The sequence below is a fragment of the Psammomys obesus genome, unplaced genomic scaffold (assembly GCF_907164565.1).
Source record: "Psammomys obesus unplaced genomic scaffold, mPsaObe1.curated_primary_1811, whole genome shotgun sequence".
NCBI lineage: Eukaryota > Metazoa > Chordata > Mammalia > Rodentia > Muridae > Psammomys > Psammomys obesus.
Genome location: NW_026596244.1, coordinates 8,987,461 through 8,993,385, shown reverse-complemented (window position 1 = coordinate 8,993,385; position 5,925 = coordinate 8,987,461).

Sequence of the window (5,925 nt, the reverse complement as noted above, 5' to 3'; positions counted from 1 at the left end):
ACATGACCAGAGTTGTTTGGTCTGTTTATCTCTCCTTTCTCATTATTATTTGGTACAAGAATATTTCCCATACATAGGCTATCAGAAATCTTAAAGAAATTCTCCTCTCAATCCACAGACTCCAAACAAAGATGACTTGGTATATTAGTCACATATTGAACCTAGTAGGAATACGTTTAATTTATTGTTGTTATAATTCAGTGATTTCCTTAAGTATTATTTGGTCTTACGTAAGTCATTTTTAAAATTAAACATAACCGTTTGCAGTTAAGAAGTGCAAATTCTGTGCCACATTTTTGAACTATGTACTGTTGCCATCATTCGTTCTCATTCCATAAATGAGGACTCTGAGGCACAAAGGTACAAAGAGGTCAAATAAGTCATAGGAGGTAACATAAGGCTTTGCACCTCAATGTGCTGGCTGCTGAGCCACACTGGCAACCGTCACTTGAGATGCACAGATTACACACAGTAAAAGTATTCTAAAATGCAAAACACACAAACCCGTCTAATTGGCAGGCTGGTACTCAGGGCCTAGATTTCTACAAAGAATTCAGGCATCCTTGAGTATGTAATGAGAAGATGATCTTTACCTGCAGACCTATGACACAGTAGTGTATGTGGCTGAAAAGACCAAGTCACTTACGCTAGAATGAGTTCACTGACGTGTGCTCTATTTGCTGCAACCATGTCATCTACAAAGAGTGAATTGTGCTAACCGCCTAGTTATTCCCATGCTAAGTGTGGAGCCAGGGTAAACTACAAAGTAAACCGTCAAATTTAATACATGCCATTCCTTTCCCACAGAAACTTTTTGTTTAATGTGATGCTGTTTTCAAATCTTCTTCAATGACCAGATTTCTGAAAGAAATCTCTCATCCTATGAATTTTTAAAGACTTTCTTTCAAATACTCTTGTGATTATTTTAATTTCTATACAAGTGGCTTCACTGAGTGAATTTTGTTTATAATAAGATTTTACTGTCCTCTAAAAAAAATCACTTCCCCCTATACATATGTGATCATCATTATATTGAATTTTTCAAATATATCTGAATAGCTCCAAGGTCTAGACCAACACATTCAAGCATCCATCAATATTAATATTGCTAAGCAGTGCTAATACTTCTTGGCACTTGAGAGACCAAAAGCAGGAAGATTATGCAATATAGTGAGAACCTTACCTCATTTCCAAGTAATACTGGTTAATAGCCACTGAAAAAAACCTGTTAGGTACAAGCCATTATTTTACATGTAGCAATGTTTTCTTTAACATAGAAGCAATGAGACTGGTGTTATCAATATATTCATTTGCTTCTATGAAAAGAGGCAAAGCTAGACCATATAATTTGCTGGCATTCCAGTTCTAGCTGGAGGTCTTCAGACACTTCAACACGGCACCCTCAGCCAAGAGTTTCTAGTTTTTCTGGTCAGAGCCTCTCTTTCTCGGACAAGTTTTCTTTGGCCACATTTGGGTCCTAGGTTACCAGGGAAAACGTAAATGGTCTTACATGTAGAAAGATGTAAGTAAATTTCATCCTTTTGGAAATGTGGAAAAATTAGAAAGCAACTTTCTATCATTAAAATCCACCCTGCAGTTCATAATTCATTTTTTGAAATTCATTAAACCAACAGGAAATATCCCTAAACGGCCCTTATTTGTATTCTTTAAATTACAGTTAGTTCCATTTTAATGTTTGTTATTGTGCTTGTGCTAAAAGTCACATCTAAACTGTTTGTTGTCAGAGTCCTGAAAGGCTCATGATCACTTTTTGTGTGTTTATTTAATCATATTTTATTGATGGAATGTGTATATATTGAATAAGTGTTATTCTACCATACTTGGCTCTGCTGTTCTTGTATTTTATCAACACAGCATGAAAGAACAAAATGTCCAAGGTCTTCTACAAATTGCCTTTATTTTCCTCTTACATACATCTCAGTTCCATTCTAGACTTTTTATATGATTTTTTGGTAATGCAAATTAAACTAACTTGCTAATTTATTCAAGAAGTACTTATTGAGCACTCCATAACATAACAGCATATGTGTACTTTGTGATCTTGACTTGAGAAAAACATACAATTTTGAACTTCTGCAATGGTCCAAGGGAGCAACTTGGCAGAAATAATCTTAGAAAAGAAACGTGTGCCCCAAGCACAGAGAGAAACCATTGGCTAAAGCCAAGACTCAGAGCAAGTTGCAATCACAGAAATGAGAGGTTAGGATTGGGAGGAAGGGGAGGGGCCTCACCCAAGGAATTGGAAGACACCGCTTGCTTGAGTTCAGCCTCTCTGCTCTGCAGTCTGTGTGCACACTGAAATGTTTCTTTCGGGATTTTTCCAGCAGCTGGGGTCTTGTCATCCCATTTCTAGAACATGGTATTGGCTTGCGCAATGGCATAACTCGTTGACTCCTTACCACAAGCACATTAGGTAGACATCAGATAACTATCTAACAAAATCTAAGGAATCATAAGTTCTCTGACATCTGCCCTGACATGCCTTTCCTCTCCCCAGCTCCTCCAGGTTACCAGCACCTGAACTCCTTCCAGGATCCTTCAGTCTCAAGCTTATAGCCACTCTCTGATTCGATTTGTTACACACACAAACATATAATTGTATGTATGCACAAGTATATATAAATAGAACTTACTTAGTTCACTTTTCTAAAATTTTCATTTCATTTATTTATTTTTGTTTTTAATTTTAATTTTTCTTGTTTTATATTAACTACAGTTTATTCACTTTATATCCCAACTGTAGCCCCTTCCCTCATTCCCTCCCAATTCCTCCCTCCCTCTCTCATCTCCTCTCATGCCCCTCTCCAATTCCACTGATAGGGACAGTCCTCCTCCCCTTCCATCTGATCCTAGCCTAGCAGGTCTCATCAAGACTGGCTGCATTGTCTTCCTCTGTGGCCTGGTAGGGCTGCTCCTCTCTCAGGGGGAGGTGATCAAAGAGCAGGCCAATCACGTCAGGGACAGCCCCTGTTCCCCTTACTAGGGAACCCACTTAGAGACTGAGCTGCCATGGGCTACATCTGTGAAAGGGTTCTAGATTGTTTAATTATTTATTTATTTTTGCTATATTTTTGTTTACAGGACAATGTTTCTCTGTGTAGCATTGACTGTCTTGTACCTCACGCTGTAGCCCAGGTTGGGCTTGAACTTACAGAGATCCACTCTGCCTTTTGAGTGCTGAGATTAAAGGTGTGTGCCACCACTGCCTGCTAACTTAGTCCATTTTTGCTGTTTGTGTGTGTATGGTCGCAAGGGTGACAACTCCGCCTTAGAAAGAGTAAGGGAGCCCATCCATGATAAGGTCTAATTCACCTTCTTCCAGAAGTCAGTAGTTGCTTGTAGCACTTCGTGAAGTGATGGGCACTTCTTATCACTCTTTTCTAACCTAGAGAGTAAATGGTGAGAGTGGACTATGAATCACATTCTATTCAGGTTAGAAACTGAAACCTCTCTGCACATGTGCTCTTTATATGTCATCTGTTGCTTGCTTAACTGAGGCTGTTCTCAACAAAAATAGGTTAGAGCCTCTCCTTAGTGAATTCGCACTTTGATTTTAAAAGCTCCAATATCTATTCCCGCTCACTTTCTCTGTCTCTCTGTGCCTCTCTGTCTCTGTCTCTCTCTTCTGTTTCTCTCATGTTTTCAAATGGTATTTGTATGTTGTCCAGGCATCGTTAAAACTTAAAATTCAGGATATATCCTGATATATCCCATGCTGGCCTCCAACTCACCATGATCCTCCTGTTTTAGGTTCTTGAATGCTCAAATGATTACAGGTGCGGGCCATTACACCTGAGTTTGCTTTCTCTGACAAATATCTCTACCGAGTCTGCTGAGTAGAGACCATTTCTGCTGTTTTTCAAGTAGAATTTTGAAAACAATATTCTCTAGGAGAGTCACCCAGAGAAGTGTTGAGATGGAAAATACATTAGGATGGTTTTGGTTTTCCTAAATGGTCTGGATTGCTTTGCACAAGCCTCCCCCTAAGTCCTGCACTGATGCTCATTTACCCAAGTGTGTCATGAGTCCCTGGTTTTTGTCATTAAACAGGAAGATCTAAGGCAAAGTAGCCCATGGCAAAACAATCTATTTTCAAGGGTCAAGAAGTATCTCACATATTTGGTCAAAGTTACTAAGGTCATGTTAGTGACTACTCAAATACAATTTAACTGCATTTTAATAATAAAATAGAATTTTAGCTTTCAAGTGAAGGATGGCACTGTTTATCCATCCAAACATTTATGGATGAAATTATCTATGTTTACAGTAGGAAATCTGCATTCAATCAATAAAAATAAATAAAATATCTTCAGAAATAGACATCAAGATATAAAATAAGTGCATTAGATTCTTTGCTAATTAAACACTTTGTTTTCCATGAGAATTTTGCTCAATATCAAACATTCCCTGATTTTGTGACACAGTAATAGTAGTATGTGGTTTCTGATCCTGTTATATCCATTCATTAATAAATTGCAAATCATACATATTTAGCATCTCTACATTGTTTGTCAAGACAATCAATATAGACAGATTGATTTCAATGGGTAGAAAAAAATACATAGAAAAATATTTCCTTATATTTTACAAACTATTTATTTATTTTGTTCTGGGTGCAGGAGATACATAGATAAAAGTATTAATAAAACGAGTCTTTATTTTCATAGAAGTTACTCTTTTAAGTTAAATAACAACAAAGGAATAGATACACCCTGGACTGCGATGAGGAGTAGGAAAGCAGAGCAGTGAAGTAAAGCAGCAAAACTAAGTGTGGATAATTTAACTCACATGGTGTCAGGAAATACATGTCATCCCTAAAACATGGTAAAAAATCAACCAGAAACCATTGAGGTTTTTTTTGGTTTTTGTTGTTGTCATTGGGGTTTTGTTTTGTTTTGTTTTGTCTGTGTTTTTGTTCTATTTTGTTTTTACAAATCTGAATGAAAAGTCTAGAAACTATTTAAAATACATTTAAAAATTCAGGAAAGCAAGTGACTTGAACAAATAGGTCTGGAAGATCATAGTTAGAAATAGAATTGGGATGTTCTGCCTGACAGCTTACGCCTGCTATAACAACACTCAGGAGGCAGAGGCAGGCAGGTAATTTGAGCTAAGAACTTGATAGTCAGCTTAGATAAAATTGTGAAATGCAGTCTTAAAAAGTAAAAAATGAAAGAGAGAACATGGAAAGGAAGAGATAGAGATAGGAAGAGAGGAAAGAAAGGGTAGAAGGAGACAGAAGGAAAAAGAACTAGATAAAGAAAGAAATGTCAGTAGTTTGGAACCATTTATTGTTTGGCTATTTTTTTAAGTTGGTATCATGTTAATGACATTGGATTAGATACCAATGCATAACTTGTAATCAAAGAAAAATGATCTAATTTATATACTATGATGGCTCAATCACAAGGGTCACTAGTCATCACCTTGGACAGTACTGTATCTTGGTAAGTGTATATCACCCATGGATTAAGGCATATTGTATTATTCTACTATTTTACAAATAAGAAAATATGGATCGGAAAATGACTTTGACATGATCTTTGAATTTGGTGACATTTGGGCTGGTGATGATTACAAGATATTGGTTCTCAGTACAAGCAAGAACTCTGGTTAAACAGATTCAAAGTGAGGTAAGGACCTAGAGAGGCATGATGGGAGGCCAAGGGATAACCTAGGAAGAGAAGTTCCTGTAAGATGGATGACTTTGAAATACAATCCAGCCAGAAACACGGTTCCTGGAAGTAGAAAAGGACCAAGGCACAGGGAAGATCAAGCTGTTTGGTGTTTTTATTTGTCTGATAATTGGGAGGTGGTGGAAGAACAATGTGTGTATTTGGGTCATAGAAATTGACTTGTCTATCTGGAACATCAAGTGACCTTTGGATTCACTTATACACAGTG